This window comes from Drosophila persimilis, unplaced genomic scaffold (genome assembly GCF_003286085.1).
Source record: "Drosophila persimilis strain 14011-0111.01,24,50 unplaced genomic scaffold, DperRS2 tig00000124-arrow-pilon, whole genome shotgun sequence".
NCBI lineage: Eukaryota > Metazoa > Arthropoda > Insecta > Diptera > Drosophilidae > Drosophila > Drosophila persimilis.
In genome coordinates, this window is record NW_020825294.1 from 14257492 (window position 1) to 14274679 (window position 17188).

Below are 17188 nucleotides of genomic sequence, written 5' to 3' on the forward strand. Positions count from 1 at the left end.
TTCAGATTTTGCACTCTAGAAGATATAGTCATCTTCTACGATTCTGCGTTTTTAGTTTTCTCGTATCGTCGAAATTGTGGATGCCACAGATTTTCGCCCTTTGTGGGGGCGGAAGTGGGCGGGGCAAAGTTTTGAAATATTTTTGTAGCAGTGACATATCACAGAAGTCTGGATCCAAAACATCGTTGCTCTAGCTCTTATAGTCTTTGAGCACTAGTCGCTGAAGGGGACGGACAGACGGACAGACGGACGGACGGACAGACGGACAGACAGACATGGCTCAATCAACTCGGCTATTGATGCTGATCAAGAATATATATACTTTATGGGGTCGGAAACGATTCCTTCTGGACGTTACACACATCCACTTTTACCACAAATCTAATATACCCCAATACTCATTTTGAGTATCGGGTATAACAAGTGAATTTAGGTTTCGGATTCAGCCGTCTGTCCGAAGAACATCAACATCTTCAAGAGAACCAAGTGCTACATGGGCCGCGCCTCGTAACAGAACACCCAAGAGGAGCAGCTCCGGTTTGAATTATGTATGTTGGGGCTCAGCACCTGTGGCGTGGTAATGCGGCGTCAGCTGCGTAGCCGGCGCCGTAGACTGAGATAAATTTCAGAACGGCCTATATAAGGTGCAGTTATTAGTAGTTGTTTTTGTTGTTGCATTACATTACCACTGATGTGAATATTTTATGATATATTTTATTTACATATTTTTTCAATTCACGCTTATTTTAGATAATATGCATTCCAAATTCATACATACATATGTATCTATGTATAAATTTGCCATATATCTACCGCATTTCGGAAAGCTCGTACTTATTTCATCGTTGTTCTCATCGCTTGTTAAATACATGCATGTCTCTAGTTGGTCAAATATTAAGCTCAAAACAGTGGAATCATTTCTATCGTTATCAATCCAAATATTGAGAAATTTTTTTTTAGAAAAATTCAACATAACGTATAAAGTGAAAACATCCGTTAAATTTCAAGCCGCCGCAAATAATAGAAATTAGTAATAGCTATATGACATTAGACTTTTCTAAATGTTCTGCGAAGAGAGAGATGGTATGATAGTACGTAGCCTTCTATAAACACGTCTCCGGGCGGTCAGTCTATAAATGCGGAACTATTTGCGAAAAACTGATGTTATAGCCAGCCAGCAAAATTGGTTCTGAAAATTGCAATGATCGAAAATCGCTGCCTGCTTGCTTTTCTCATAGTCTAATGTCATAAAGGTATAAAAATACACTCTTTACATTAATTTAGTATACATACAGGCAGGCTCCGTTTTTCATTTACTTTTGCGGATCACGTTTTCAGCTAAAACGTTTCGTTTTCGTTTTAAGGCTCTCCAGTTTTCATATATTTTTACTGTTTGCAACAAAACGAAAATTGTTGTTGTTGTTGAAATAAAATGATTTATAAAGAAAGCAAAAGTTAAATTACGCTGATACAGGTGTCAAGTTTATGTTAATGCATCAATAAGTCATCTATTTTTTTGCAATTAAGGTTCGGTTCGTTGTTTTCATTTCGTCACCGAAAATGTTTTCGGTTTGAAAAAGAATAAATCGTGCAGAATGTGAAAACGGGAGCCCCAATTTATGTGTATTCAAAAGTAAATCGGAAAACTTTTGTGAATGTGAAAAACGGAGCCTAGCTGATAGTTACATTTTGAAAAAAGTTAGCACAAAATTTGGTGTTATCACTAACCATACAGTATATTGATGTGCCAGTTCATACCACGAAAGCGTCACACACTGGCTAGCGCGTTCAGTACCCCAGAGTACTGACGCGTCATCATGAGAGAGAACGCAGAGAGAACATCTTTGCGCACACGCAATATGTTTCGACAAAAATATGTGATTGTATGACTTTTCAGATTTTTTGAACTCTCTCAGGTCTGGATCTGTTTTGCCTCCAGCATGTTTTAGTGTATGGGTGCACATACATTCTCACGTACTTTGCGTGTGTGTGTGTAGTATTGCTGGCCGCTAGAACTAAAATTTGAGTTTGGTTCGTGTTTTGTGTCTTTTGATGGACTGACCTACCGCCACAAAATAAATAAAGAATGGGCAGGGGGTGGGGGTATGGTACACAAGTAGCTGTGTTTCGTGATATGTAGGTGTGTATTTTGTTCTGGGGCGCGGTAGGTTGGCCGTTCGAATCGGTGGTGGAAACGTAACTAACTTCTAAGGCTTATGATCTATGCTCTATGCTGGCTTGAGCGCCGTGTGGATCGTGACCTGTGGATCGTAGACCTCCCGAGCGCCCCTCCGAGTGCACGAGCCCAAGCTGGGACCGGAGCGCCCGGCGTTGGCACAGTGCGCGGCAATCATCTCCTGCTGGCCTGAACTCTTTTAAACGTATATCTCAGAATTTCGCCCCACCCGCTTCCGCCCCCACAAAAAACGAAAATCTGTGGCATCCACAATATTGAAGATTTGAGAAAACTAAAAACGCAGAATCATAGATAATGACCATATCTATCAAATTGCTGTATCTGGATCAGATCGGATCATTTTTGTAGCCAAAAGCAAGAAATCAATTTGCAGTGGCTACGCAGCGCTCGACGACATGTTTTCCGTTTTCCGTCTCAATGTAGCTATACTGACTATGTATCGGGTATAAATGTAGAGCTGCGGTTTGCGCTCTGGGTTTGGTTCTCTGACGTTATCGTTGTGCCTGCATTTTTTAAGAAATCTATTTCTAGTATGAGGTTGTCTGGTACTCCTATCATAATTAGGAACGATTGTGTGGTTTCTTTTCCCCACCGTTCTACTGTTGTTTTTATTCTGCATGTTGTTCTCCGAGTGCTTCCATCCTCGAGCCGGACGCGGATCCTCCAGCTGCGATCCAATGCTGGCCCGTCCTAGCAGTTCGTTCTTGTTGAATATTAATTGTGTGGTGTCCCAACCTGCTGGTTTTGAGCCCCGGGAGTTTCGAGGGTTTGTGCTGAGCCCTGTGCGTTTTCCTGTGGTTTTCTGCAGCAGTCTATCATGCGTACTCCTTTTTTGTTGCAAGTCCAGCAGTACAGTACATGTTCCCTGCTGCGTATTCGGGTTTTATGGCCATAGTTTCCACATCGGTGAATATCTTTTGTGGATATTGTCTCCTCTGCTATGATGGTTGGTCGTTTTGTTGGTTGTTCCATTGGCGACATGTAACCTTGGAGAGTGCTGCCTCCGTTTATATTTTTCCTCTTATATATGAATATGACCTCCGACAGCGTTGGAAATTCTCTTCTTTTCACGTATAGTTTCAGGGGCAGATGGCAGTTCTGGTATGTTATTTCCCGTTTTTCCTGCTCTGTGTATGTTCCGAACCTCATTAGTTTCCTTATCTCCTGGAGGTAGTCCCTCATGGTTTCTGTTTCCGCTTGTTTTCGCTCCGCCACTTGCTTTACTAGCTCCTCTTGGTATCTGGGGTATATGAAGTTCTCCTTTAGTACGGCCTTTGCTTCGTTCTATGATGTCACTGGCGTCTCTCTCTGTGTGCCACCAGTCCCGTGCGCTCTCCTCCAGGATTATCGGCACTGCGAATACCAGGTGGTCCAATTCTAATCAATAGGTCTCTGCTAATTCCTCCATCCTGATCAGGAATTCTAGCAGTTCTTCTTGCCAAATGAAGGACAGAAGGGAGCAGTCAAGAGACAGGAGTAGAAACGGAGTAAGCGGTATTGGAGTGAGCGGTTTGGCGAATACACTGGCATGTTTGAGAGAAGAACCAAGGCAGATATTGAGTGAAACACTGCCGCCAGATTTATCTGAGAGAGTGACGCCATTTTTAATTGAACACCTGCCGCTGCAATTGAGTTAACATTTGCTGCCACAATTGAATGAAAATTTGGTCACAAGTCACGCTGAGTACAAACTGTACAACGATAAGCTACTCCTCGCCTCGTGCAAATCTTACACAATGGTTGCACACTTGAGCATGTGGCTAATTGACCTCGCTAAACTGCACCATTACAGACGTCAGGAGAAAGGGTCTTAAGGGAAGATCATATATTCATATAGATCAGGAGCGGTATAACGACCGTATCAAGTTTTGCCCAATATGTGAAGGGCGGCACACGATCAAAGACTGCAAGACTGATGCGATAAATTTGGCGGGAAGGAGTTAAGTGCGACGAGCCGATGCCAAAGGAATTGGCCAAAACAGGGTGTAGGGATCAGCAGCTGCGTAGTCTGGACTGACTTAAAATCTGTGCTGCACTGCTTAAGCAGCACCCACCAGCGGTACAAACAGCTTGTCGGAAATCGGATGGCGGAGCTTTTAGAATCCCTTGAGGTATCCCAGTGGAGGTGGGTACCATCTGCAGAAAACGTGGCAGACGACTCAACGCGGACGCAACGCCATGTGGATCTTAGTCAAGGATCACGATGGCTGTGGACCCTTTTTTCTAAGTGAACCTGATGAAAATTGGCCGAAATCTTCTACAAGTGATGGTTCCTGCGCACAGACCATGTTCCATCGGAGTTTGCACTGTTCATGGTAATCATGTTCATATCTTTGCAGTGGTTTTCCAACTACAGCCGACTGGTCAAGACTGCTGCATGGGTCCGCAGATTCATCCTAGGACAGAACGGTGAGCTCAAGCGATACGGCCTCACTGCTACCGAGTGGGCCGATGCAGAGCGTATCTTGATCCAGCAGGCGCAATTTGAGGCGTTCGCTAAGGAGATCCAATAGATGACCGTCTCTAAAGGCCTTCAATTGCGAGAGATGACGACGACGATGCAATTATACGTTCCTGTGGAAGTATTGATGCCGCCGCGTGCATGCAATTCAGCGTGCGGCGCCCAATCGTAATATCGCCCGTCACTACCACGTAAAGATACGGTATCATAATCTTGATTTTAATATAAGCGATATCCTGATGAAGTTCTGGATAACTAATCTACGAAGGATGATAGCCAATTGTCACAGAACAGAGAGAGCGACCGATCCTACCTGTGATTGGTCCTTTGCCAGAGGGCGGGCCGGATGCCAACGAATGGCTATTGAAATATTCCGGCCTGGATTACTTGGGGCCGTTGCTCGTGATGACTGGACGTCGAACGTAGAAGAGGTGGGTCGCACTATTTACCTGCCTAAGTACAAGGGCCATCTACATGGAACTGCTTGCAGATTCGAACATCATCGCCATCAGAACCGATGGTCCGATAGAGAAGCGAGAACTTTGTCGGAGTCCATTAAGAAGCCAGGAATTTCGATGAAGCCTTCGATCTTAGATCTGGGAAAGAATGGTCCAGTGCGTCAAGAAGGTGATGGCGCGTACTATTGAGGTTACCTCAAAGGAGGTACAAGGAAGTTTCCTTATCGAGACGGAGAATAATGTCAAGCCAGTCACGGTTGGACAGTAGGCCCCTCTTACCCCGAACGACATGCTAAAAGGAGTAGCCGAGAGGAATAGAGGAGGAGTATAATAAAAAAAATTAAAATACACAATCACACAGCGCAACCACGCACTCTACCCTCATTATTATTTACGCAAAAAGATCTGGCTATTTCTTGTTTTGGTAACGAGCTGATATTTGTATGTGTTAAAGGCAATTCCATTTGGTCATAGTCGGTAGGCATCATCCGGATTTAACACTGATCTGTAGAATAGAAATCGCATCCACATTTGGTCCATTGAGCCTGTAACTAACCGTTTGATTCCGTCTGATTCAGCTGGGCTGGCTCAGCGGTCGGTGGGCTCACCGCAAAAAATTTTTAAGTTGCCCCGACGACAAGTAAAAAGGCACTGATTGTGTTTGATTATTTCTATATTTGTATCTTAAGTCTATCTTACGGGCTATCACACTGGGTATTCGTAAGCCTATCTTTCCCTCCCCTTGTTGGCTTTTCCTACGCTGGCCCCCGCTATTGCTACCGCTCGGGGTTCTGACTCGGCTCCGCCTCGTCCGCCCTCTCAACTCCGCTCACGGCTATTGCTCGCCTCTTGACAGTAGTCCTCGAGCAAGTGAGCTACCTGGATGCCTTCCGTAGCGACACGCACGCGGCATGTCTGTTTTTTCTCTGTTTTTCCCACAGTGGGAAGAAATTCAGAGATATCAGCAAACGAGCTCGCGAGCGAGCTTGTGTACGAGCGATATGGTTTTGTATCGCAAAACGCTCGCAAACGAGTTCGCAAGCTAGCCAAAAATGAGCTCTACTTCTTGTGTCGCAAAACGCTCGCAAACGAGCTCGCGAGCGGGAGTTTTACAATAGGAAAGTGCGCTGCGACTGTGCTGCCGGTCGAAAGCCAAAAAAAAAAGCAAGCCTTCGTGTGCCTTCGGTCCGGCAATTCTCCTTCGGCTTTGTGTAAACGTCTCGACGTCACGCAGCTAAACTTCGATCGCCTGGACGGCTGGCAGCGCGTTTCGTACCTGCAGCAGCTCTTTTGGTCCCGGTGGAAGGAGGAGTACATAACGTCACTGCAGCAGCGCTCAAAGTGGCGCACTGCGAAGCCTAGTTTAGCTGTCGCAGATTTGGTTCTTGTCAAGGATGAGAATCTTCCTCCCATGAAGTGGCCACTGGCGAGAGTGGTCGAGCTTTTGCCTGGACGAGATGACGTTTCCCGAGTTGCTGTGTTGAAGACGTCATCTGGAATCACCAAGCGCGCCGTCAACAAGCTGTGCCTGCTGCCCCTTAAAGATGCTGTTGAAAGTCAGGCTTCCAACGGGGGGAGTATGTCGGGTCAAGCAGCTTAAATATTTTAAATTATTGTCAGTGGTGCGGCCCAAAGGAAATGCATTTTGGTGTTGTCGTTTCCAATGCCCCCACTGCAAAGATCATTTGCTACCGCATATGCGCATGCAGCGGAATTCTTTCGTCTCCTTATGTCGCAATCTCTCGTACTCGGCTTAACAGCGTTCCCGAGCAGCTCTAACGCTCTCGGGCTATCATACGCTCTCGCTCGCGTCTAAGCTTGCTGCACAGGGCCCGGCAGATTGGCCCGTCAGCCCTTGCATGGACAGTCTTGAGCTAATCGTCGCAGCTATTAGACTAACATCCTCGCATCAATCGTTCGCCCCAATCATTCCCATATGTACATACGCGATAAGTTGAATTACATATGCAAATAAATTGTGAATTATAAACAGCCTCTCGACTTTCATTAACTTCAAATTGCAACAGTTGTTAAAAACGCTTAATAGCTTAACAATATGTATATTTCAAATCAATTGTCAATCGCGCGCTTTCCGACCTGAATCTGCAAAGCAAAAACTTAGATGACGGTCGCACCTTGAATACTCTCATGGACAATACCCATAAATTTTCTAATTCAATTATAAAGACAACATTAAGACAACAGTAATTTAACCCTCATGCAATATACGAATGCAATAAACTTTAATATTTATGTACATAAGCGGGAGGGAAGGGAGCTGGAAGGAAATTGCTGACCCCGAGCTTTCTACCAGTGTGATAGGTCGTCTGGAAATTTGACTCGAGAACGATGAGATTTGATTCATCACCTGAGGCACTGGACCTGTGAGTACCCAGCCGAAAATGGTCTCCTGCCCGAGGAGAGAGCCACAGATGTTGGTCAGTGAGCCACTTAAATGAATGGACGGAAGGATATCCGCTCCAATCAGGACATCTATTTGTGAACTCTCATAGAAGGTCGGTTCCGCCCATGAGAGGTTCGGCAGGTCTCTCAAGAACCCTTGCGAGATCGGATGCGATGGAATATTTTCGGCATTTAGTTGTAAGCCCGGCTTAGTCGGAGAACGGATGGAAAAACTGCAGAGCTTCTTTGACTGAGCGGATACGGCATTATTTAGGCCGGAGACCTGTGCCTGGATACGTTGGAATGGCAATTTGATCATGTCTACAAGACGTTCTGTAATGAACGTCGCCTCTGACCCAGAGTCGATCAGAGCGCGGGCGTGGAAAGTTTTTCCCAGATGGCAAATGTTAACGATGGCCGTGCCTAGAAGGACATCACTCGTGCCGGAGGCGAAATACGACTGAACGTTTGGCTGGGCTTCAGACGAACTTGGATTTTGTACGCTTGGTACTCGTAGATGTAGCTCGGGCCACGCTGAGGAATTTTGTGCCGTTGTGGAAATCGCCTCGCTGGAGTTTGCTGGATTGCTACGGTGTAGAAGCGTATGGTGCCGGTCTCCACAAATTATGCAATTGTGGGCGCTTTGGCATGCTCGTATCTGGTGGCCCCTTGCAAAGCAGTTCAAACAAAGTTGCATTTGCTTAATGTAGTCGGAGCGAGCGCCAGCGGGCATTTGAAGGATGTAAGGGCATAAACGGATTGGATGATACTCTTTGGAGCAGAGATCACACGTGCTCCTTGTTTGATTCACTGTGGTCTCGAGCGAGTGGGCACTCCTAGGATAAGGACTTCCTTGAGACCGAAACGGATTGCTTCTCGAATTGTCTGAAGTGCGTATGGAACTTGTCCATGGCGTGAGAGGTGGGAATTTCGGACTTGTGCGTCACGGAAAGCTATAAGGTCGTCTTTGGCAGCTTAGCGGAAATGAAGTACACTAAAACTCCGTCAGCGAAAACGCTGTTTGTGGAGACTTCGGAATGGGTGAGTGTCGTGAGTAACTTGTGGACGGCCCTCTGGAGCTCTTTTTGCGCTGCTGCTGACTCGGTACGGATTTGGGGCAGACTGAAAAAGATCTTCAGCTGGGCCTTGAGTATCAGCCTCTTGTTCTGGTCTAGGCGGGTCAGTCTGCTTGCAGCCAAGGCAAACTTAGACTGCGCGGAACTGGCGGCCATAGTGCTAGGAGCCGTGCGAGGGACTCCCGAGGGGAGCAACAAGGCCTCGAAGGCATGTAGTGCGTGAGCCCTGGACGTGGTCGGACCGCGCTCAGCTGGGGCCGGACGGGAAAATGTGGGCGTAGTGACTGAGCCGTTGGAGCTGGGTGGATGGGTCAAACCACTAACCATACAGTATATAGAGTACACACTGGCTAGCGCGTCCCGTACCCCAGAGTACTGACGCGCCTTTGACATCTTTGCATGTGCTATGCTAGTACACACGCAATATGTTTCGACAAAAATATGTGTTAAGACCTTAAAAGAAAAGTCTAGACATTTGCGAGTTGAGTTGTAAATTCAAACTAAACTTTATTCTTAAAATCAGAGCCTTATATGTGATTTGACAATGAGGTAGGAGGTAAAATTTGGTAGTCTATAATTATCGTTAGACCTACGCAGAGGATACACTTCACTGAGGGTGTCTATTTGAGTACATGCTTACATTAGTTTTATTTTAGGACCGCATTTGTTAAGTGTTTTCTCCACTTGTGTTTTGTTGTCGTATTAATGGGTTACAGATCTCTGTTTACACCAGTGTAGTCATAACTTGTCTACTTTATGTGATTTCTTTAGAGTTCGGTGTTGTTACATGAGTGGATGGGTACAATAATCTATTTATGTTTAAACATTCTGCAAGGGGCCGAAAGTGGCATTGTATTGACGATAATATGTTCATGTTTGAACATTCTGCAAAGGGCCAAAAGTGGCATTGTTTTGTATTTTGATTCTTGTCAACCTTTCTGTGTACATTTTCTTTATAGCTATAATTACAAGTACAGATAATCATTTACTGTCAATTACAGTGGGTAGGGAAGTGCTATCGTTTGCAGTCTTCGTGCTACTTTAATTCTTCTTATGGCATAGATTATTAATATTATCATTATTATGATTCCGATAATCAAGGCAGCATGTCCAGATATATGATGGAACTTCAGTCCTTTTAAGTCATGATGACTTTCTTTTAACAATTTTATTTCGTTTCTTAACTTATCCATTTCTTCTGTATGGTTAATTAATGGTACTGTTAATGGATTCCAAACAATTTTTGGTATTTTGCTTATATTACTTATATAAAAGGATGAAATTGGTTAGTAGCTTTCTGTTTGAATACTGTGATGAGGTACTAGTATTTTATCATCGGTTCGCACAGTACAACCATGTATTATTGTTAAAATTCCTTGATGCGGAAGATCAATTAGTTCTTGATTTGAGTTACTACATTGAATTCTAGCATTAGTGTTTACTGGAACTTTGAAGAGCCAACTACCCTGTCTTTCTAATTCGACCCAAAATGACCTTGTCTCTGCTATCTTCCTATAAACGCAATTTGAATTACCTTTTACTACTAATTTGAATTTTAGTTATAGGTCGTTTTATCAAACCGTCTTTATGTTTTATAGTTACTACTCTGACTCTATCGTCCCTACCTTTATGTTTTTCTTCTATTTTTCCCAAGGGCCATCTAGCTGGGTGACAGGTTTCATCTTTTATTAATACAATCTGTCCTGTTTTAATATTCTGCATTCCTATTTTCCATTTATTTCTTTGTTGCTGTGTTTAATCCATTTAATCCAAAATTCTCTTTTCATTTTCTGAATTAATCTCCATCTATCCAGATTCCCGATTTTTTTCCTCTGAAATTTTCTCAATCGGGCCAAATATTGGCCTTCCAATTATAAAATGACCTGGTGTTAATACAACCAGATCGTCAATATCATTTGTAGCTGTATACAAAGGGCGGGAATGATTTTACCCCAGCTTCCCAAATAGCTCCGAAGTGAGGTCCTGCTGGGGGAATAAAATGCCACTCGATCTGTTCTCTTTCTAATATTGGAACCACTTTTATGTTGTCTTTGAGGGCTTTTCGGTATTCCTCGTCTAATTTGCGCGAAGCTCCCACAAAGTTGGTTCCATTATCGGAAAACATTTTTGCACATTTTCCTCTTCTTGAAAAAAATCTTCTAAGTGCAGCTAGAAATGCATCTGAAGTAAGATCGCTGACTACTTCCAAATGAATAGCTTTTGTCGCCATGCATACGAATACGGCAATATATCCCTTATAGGATTTCTGCCCCCGGTTTTTAGAGCATCGGATATGGTAAGGCCCGGCGAAGTCTACACCTGTATTTGTAAACGGGTGCGACATTGTAGCTCTGTGTTTCGGCAGATTTCCCATAATTTTTTCTGCAGTATTCTGTCGATACCTAGCACAGGTGACACACTCTTTAAGTTTTTTCTTTAAGCAATTTCTTAGCCCAAATATCCAAAACTTTCGCTGGATATAGTTTTGCATCAGATTAATTCCACCGTGCAATGTTTTTTTATGTGCATTCTTGATAATTAAAGAAGTCAAGTGACACTTATCTAAAATCAAGGGATGTTTAACCTCAAATTCCGCGTTGGAGTTTTGCAATCTACCTCCAACTCGTAACAATCCGTCTTTATCTAAGAACGGATTTAAGCTTAATAGTTTATTTTTTGTTTCTATTTCGTTTTTATTAATTAGGCTAGCTATTTCGGAACCGAATTGGATAGCTTGTTGTTGTTTTTACTATTAATACTTTGGCGCTCTTAATCTCCTTCACTGTCAAAAATGAAGGAAATTCTTTCTTTTTGGTTTTGATTTGAATAAACCTCAATACATATGGAATGACTCTTTCTAGTTTATGCATACACGAATATTTTTGTAATAATTCACAAAAAATGTTATTTTTTGCTATTACCATTGTTGTGCTCACAACTAATTTTTCTTCAATTTCCTCTTTTGTCCGATGTTCCTTAGATTTCGCCAACCATTGAGGCCCTTTCCACCAAATCTTAAAATCTTTTAGCTTATCTGCACTAATGCCCCTTGATGCTACAGTTCTTCAGTTCTAACGTGTCCCCATTTAATATCCTTAATCTTTCTTACTTCGTCAGTTCGACGCCTGATAAACTTGTCTTTATTGTCTCTATTCTTTATCCAGGCTAGAGTAATAGTAGAATCACTCCAGGCATAACACTCTACATTACTTCCAACCGCTACTTTCACCCGTTGAATTAATTTTGCCAGAAGATGTGCTGCACAAAGTTCTAATTTTGGAATAGTTCTCCGATTCTTCTTTGGATTAACTTTGCCTTTGCTGGCTATTATAATTGTAGAACTATCTACCTTGGCATACACTACGGCAGCATAAGCCTTTTCGGATGCATCGGCAAACCCATGAATTTGCATCGACTTATTGTGCTGAGAATTTAGCCATCTCGGTATCCGAATGCTCTCTAACTCTGTTAAACTATTTTTAAACGAATTCCATTCCCGAGTATCGTGTTCTAATAATTCTTCATACCAATTTTTGTCTGCTAGCCAAAGTTTTTCAATAAACAATTTTCCGACGAGTGTCACTGGAGACAACCAGCCTAAGGGGTCATATATCTTGGCTAAAGTAGATAATACTATTCTTTTGTTATTTTTCTTAATTGGTTCATAGTGGAAACTGAACCTAAACTCGTCTTTATCCGGTTCCCATTGTAGTCCTAATGTTTTGACGGATTCATTCTCCTCAATGGTTAATACTTTATTTTCTTGGTCATCTCTAATGCCTTCTATAATTTCTGGGATATTTGTTATCCACTTTCTTAAGTTAAACCCAACCTTATTAAACTCCCGGGTAACTTCCTTTACATGCTTTTTAGCATCCAGTATCGTGACGGCACCATATAAAAATCATTCTTTATGATTTTCCTAATTGCTTGATTTTTGCAATTATCTGCTATTCCAACAAGCACCCTGGTTGCTAAGTAGGGTGCTGAAGCTGTACCGTACGTAACGGTTGTAAGTTTATAATCTTTTAACTTTTCGTTTGGATTATCTCTCCAAATTATATGCAAATATTGTTGATCGTCTTTATCAATATTAATTTGCCGGTACATTTTTTCAATGTCCGCAGATATTACAAATGGCCATTTACGCCATTTCACCATAATATCGAAGATATCTTTTTGGACCCTTGGTCCAACCCACATGATATCATTTAAACTTTTATTGTTTGGGGTTTTTGCTGAAGCATCGAAAACCACCCTCAGCTTTGTCTTTAGACTGGAATCTCTTATGACTCCTTGATGGGGTAAATAATATTTCCCATCTTCTTTGGACTCTACCATATGTCCTAAGTTTTTATATTCATGCATGAACTTTACATAATTTTCTTTTAATGTTTTATTATTGCTGAGCTTTCTTTTTAAACTATAAAATCGCGCTATAGCTTGGTGTTTTGAATCTCCTAGATCCTTTTCTTTTTTAAATGCTATTTTAACCACATACCTACCATTCTCATCTCTTCTTGTTGTTTCCAAGAAATGCTCCTCGCACACATCTTCTTCTACGTCATTCTTTTCACTTTTCAATTCCCAGAACCGCTCTAAGTCCCCAACTTCAATTGTTGTCGCCACAATAAATTTATCACCTTTTGATTTGGTGCAACCGGATATAATCCATCCGAATTCTGTATTTTGTCCAAGTAGTCGTAGTCCAAGTAGACTTGGAGGATTAATTGGAATTGGAGGAAGCCTAGACAGAAGGCCACAAGCGAAGTGTCCAAGAGAAATCTCACTGTGGCAAGTCTCTTTTCTCGCGAATGGAGGAGGGCCCAGGGACCCCAGAGAAAGACGTAGGTCTGGAGAGTCTGGACGATTTTGTGGAATATTAGGACGGTGACCTGACAATTATAGTCAGCACGTCGTGTGAGGTTGAGTTAGGCACCCATGACATGCTGCAGCTCAACGTAGACCGCTGACATAGCGTTAGTCCAGGAGCCGTGGATTGCGCCAGACAATTTTGTGGCCGGACTAAAATCATCAAATTACAACCTTCTCTACTTAACATCGGCTAGCAAGCAATATCGGTAACAGAACCGCCGTACTTGTACGGAATTGAATCCATGCGCACCTGATGTCTCATTACAGAGCGGATGAACTAACGTTAGTAATGCTGGAGAGTGAGAAAAAGACTCCTGCTACATGGCACATGGCAGGCCCGCACGACTAGAAGAACTAAGGAGACTGGTGACGTAGCAAACGAACACACACCTTCGTAGTACTTTGGTATCTGGCTGGAGAGTTCTCGAAAGACCAAGGAACGAAGGAGGAGAAACTTCTGCTCAACACCTCCAACAACAGATCTGTAAACTACTACGAGAATACACTGGGCTATAGACTCCTTCGCGGCCATGATGCAGGTGACCAACGAGGTTATCACCCCATGGTTCTCAGCAATATACTCAGCATGTCTAAGTACGGGCTATATCCCTATCCAATAGAGAACGTCGAGAGTTGTCTTCCTCCCAAAGGCAGGAAAGTGCAGCCACGTGAGTCCCAAGGATTACACACCGATAAGCCTGACCTCCGTTCTACTAAAAACACTGGAAAAGATGTTGGATTTTCACATGAAGAATGAGGTGGGAGACTGATGTCAACTATCCAACATGCCTACACCAAAGGGATCCACACCTCAGGGTGAAGTCCTGTCGCCACTACTGTGGAATCTGGTGGTCGACAACCTCATCAAGAGATTTGAAAGGAAGGCCCCAAAAATAACAGCTTATGCCGATGACATAAGCTTATAACGTGTGTATGCCCATCGTTTTAATGTTATTTTAAATAACATGGTAAACACTGTATTTATTTGTATGAGTTAATATAGAACATAAGAACAACAACAAAATATGTTGTGGCCACTCGGCTGGTCAATATAAAACTAAACTTATGATACCCAAACTCCCGATCTTGAGCACTCGCTCTGGTGTTCGATGCCGGCCAGCATCCGGCGGTCTCGGCGGCCGCGCCCACGGTCAGGAATCACTCTGCCCAATGGCTAATTTGGTTAACATTTGTTAACTTATACCACTAACCATACAGTATATATGTAGATGTGCCAGTTCATACAACGAAAGCGTCACACACTGGCTAGCGCGTTGCGTACCCCAGAGTGACGTCATCATGAGAGAGAGAGTGCAGAGAGAACATCTTTGCATGTGTTAGTACACACGCAATATGTTTCGACAAAAATATGTGATTGTATGTTTTTTCAGATTTTTTGAATTCTCTGAGGTCTGGTTCTGTTTTGCCACCAGCATGTTTTAGTGTATGGGTGCACATGCATTCTCACGCACTTTGCGTGTGTGTGTTTACTATTGCTGGCCGCTAGAACTGAAATTTGAGTTTGGTTCTTGTTTTGGGTCTTTTGATGGTCTGACCTACCGCCACAAAATAAATAAAGAATGGGCAGGGGGTGGGGTATGGTACACTAGGGCGCGGGAAATAAAGTAAACGCTGTTATTTGTTTGATTTATACCACAAAATATAAAATATTACAATAATATAATTACACATTTATTTCCTTATTTTAAACAGGTTGATTATAAATTATAAAAATTATGCAAACGCCGTCGGTTCTCGACTATATACAATAATGTAATTGCACATTTATTTCCTTATCTTAAGCAGGTTGATTATAAATTTTGAAATTATAAATTCGAAATTTTGAGATATACGTTTTATAGTGAGATCTAACAGGAGTGCGGATACTAAATTTGGTTACTCTAGCTTTAATAGTCTCTGAGATTTGTGAATATCCCCAGATTTGCATCCTTTGCGGGGGCGGAAGGGGGTGTGGCGAATTTTTGAAACAAACTCGTCTCGGTCCGATATATTAGGAGTGTGGATACCAAATTTGGTTGCTCTAGCTTTTATAGTCTCTGAGATCTAGGCGCTAATGTTTTACTCTAAGCAAAGACGGCTATGCTACGTGTGTGTTAAAGAGAGACAGGGCGAGAAAAAATGAAATTGTTTTCTTGATGCTGGCTATAATAATAATACGATCCAATTCAGATTCCGCAGTCTAAAAGATATCGTCATTCTCTAAGATTCTGCGTTTTTGGTTTTCTCGTATCTTTAAAATTGTGGATGCCACAGATTTTCGCTCTTTGTGGGGGCGGAAGTGGGCGGGGCAAAGTTTTGAAATATTTTTGTAGCAGTGACATATCACAGAAGTCTGGATCCAAAACATCGTTGCTCTAGCTCTTATAGTCTTTGAGCACTAGGTGCTGAAGGGGACGGACAGACGGACGGACGGACAGACGGACAGACAGACATGGCTCAATCGACTCGGCTATTGATGCTGATCAAGAATATATATACTTTATGGGGTCGGAAACGATTCCTTCTGGACGTTACACACATACACTTTTACCACAAATCTAATATACCCCAATACTCATTTTGAGCATCGGGTATAAATATATATACTTAAATAAATATGCATAAATATAGATGGAATTGGTTTTACGGGAATCTGCAAAGCAAAAATTTAGATGCCGGTCGCACCTTGAATTCTCTCATGGACAATACCCACAAATTTTCTAATTTAATTATAAAATATCTTATGTACATACATATGTACATAAATATTAAAGTTTATTACATTCGTATATTGCATGAGGGTTTTCAAAATTACTGTTGCTTTGATGTCTTGGTGGCAAGCTTCTTAGAAAAGTGTTAGTACTTTTAAAGGTCACGTAAGTGTGTGTGAGTATGAATGCGGGGAATGATGGATAGACAAAAAGCGCGCGCGAAGCTTGTGAGAAAGACAAGTGTTTCGTTTTTCCGCTGGTACGTTGCGTTTATTCCCCATTAATTACATTAGGCATATCCTCTATTTATAGAAAGAAATATATATATTTATGCATATTTATTTAAGTATGTGGGCTGGCAAAAACTCTCTAGCTGAACCCTCCACGATGCCGGCTGGGCAATGGACACTGCATTATCCCGGGCGAGGATAATGCACTGTCGCTTGCCCTGCCCGGGGTAATGCAGTGTCTAGCTAAGGCTATGGTCCATCGACCATGGCTAGAGGTGCCTGGCGGCCAGGCATAAAACGCTAGGGGGTGGTCCCCCCGAAAAACATTAACCGGTATGGACCTTCGGGCCAAATATGGAGGCAGATAAGGAGCAAGCACGGGTTGGGATGTCAACCCAAACGTCGGTGGAAAGCGTACCTGCTACCACCGGCGGGCACGGGGAGGAGCAATCCTCTCTGCGTGTCGCCAGCGGTCACACCTCGGGTATGGCGGGAGCAGGTCATGTCAGTTGTAACTACTGCGACTAAAACGACGCATTGCAGGGTGAGCCGCGCGGGTGCCGTTGTCGATGCAGACTGGAGAGCGTGCTATCCATTAGCAAGACCGAAGTGGAAAGCCTTCTCCGCTCGCCGGGAATACTTACAGGTCTGGCTGCTGCACATGCAGCTAAGCTAGGCATCACCAACAGAGACAGTTGTAGGAAATGTGATGAGCCTGGGGCTATCGAAACCCTGGAACATCTCAACTGCTACTGTCCGGCTCTCTCAAGGGCAAGG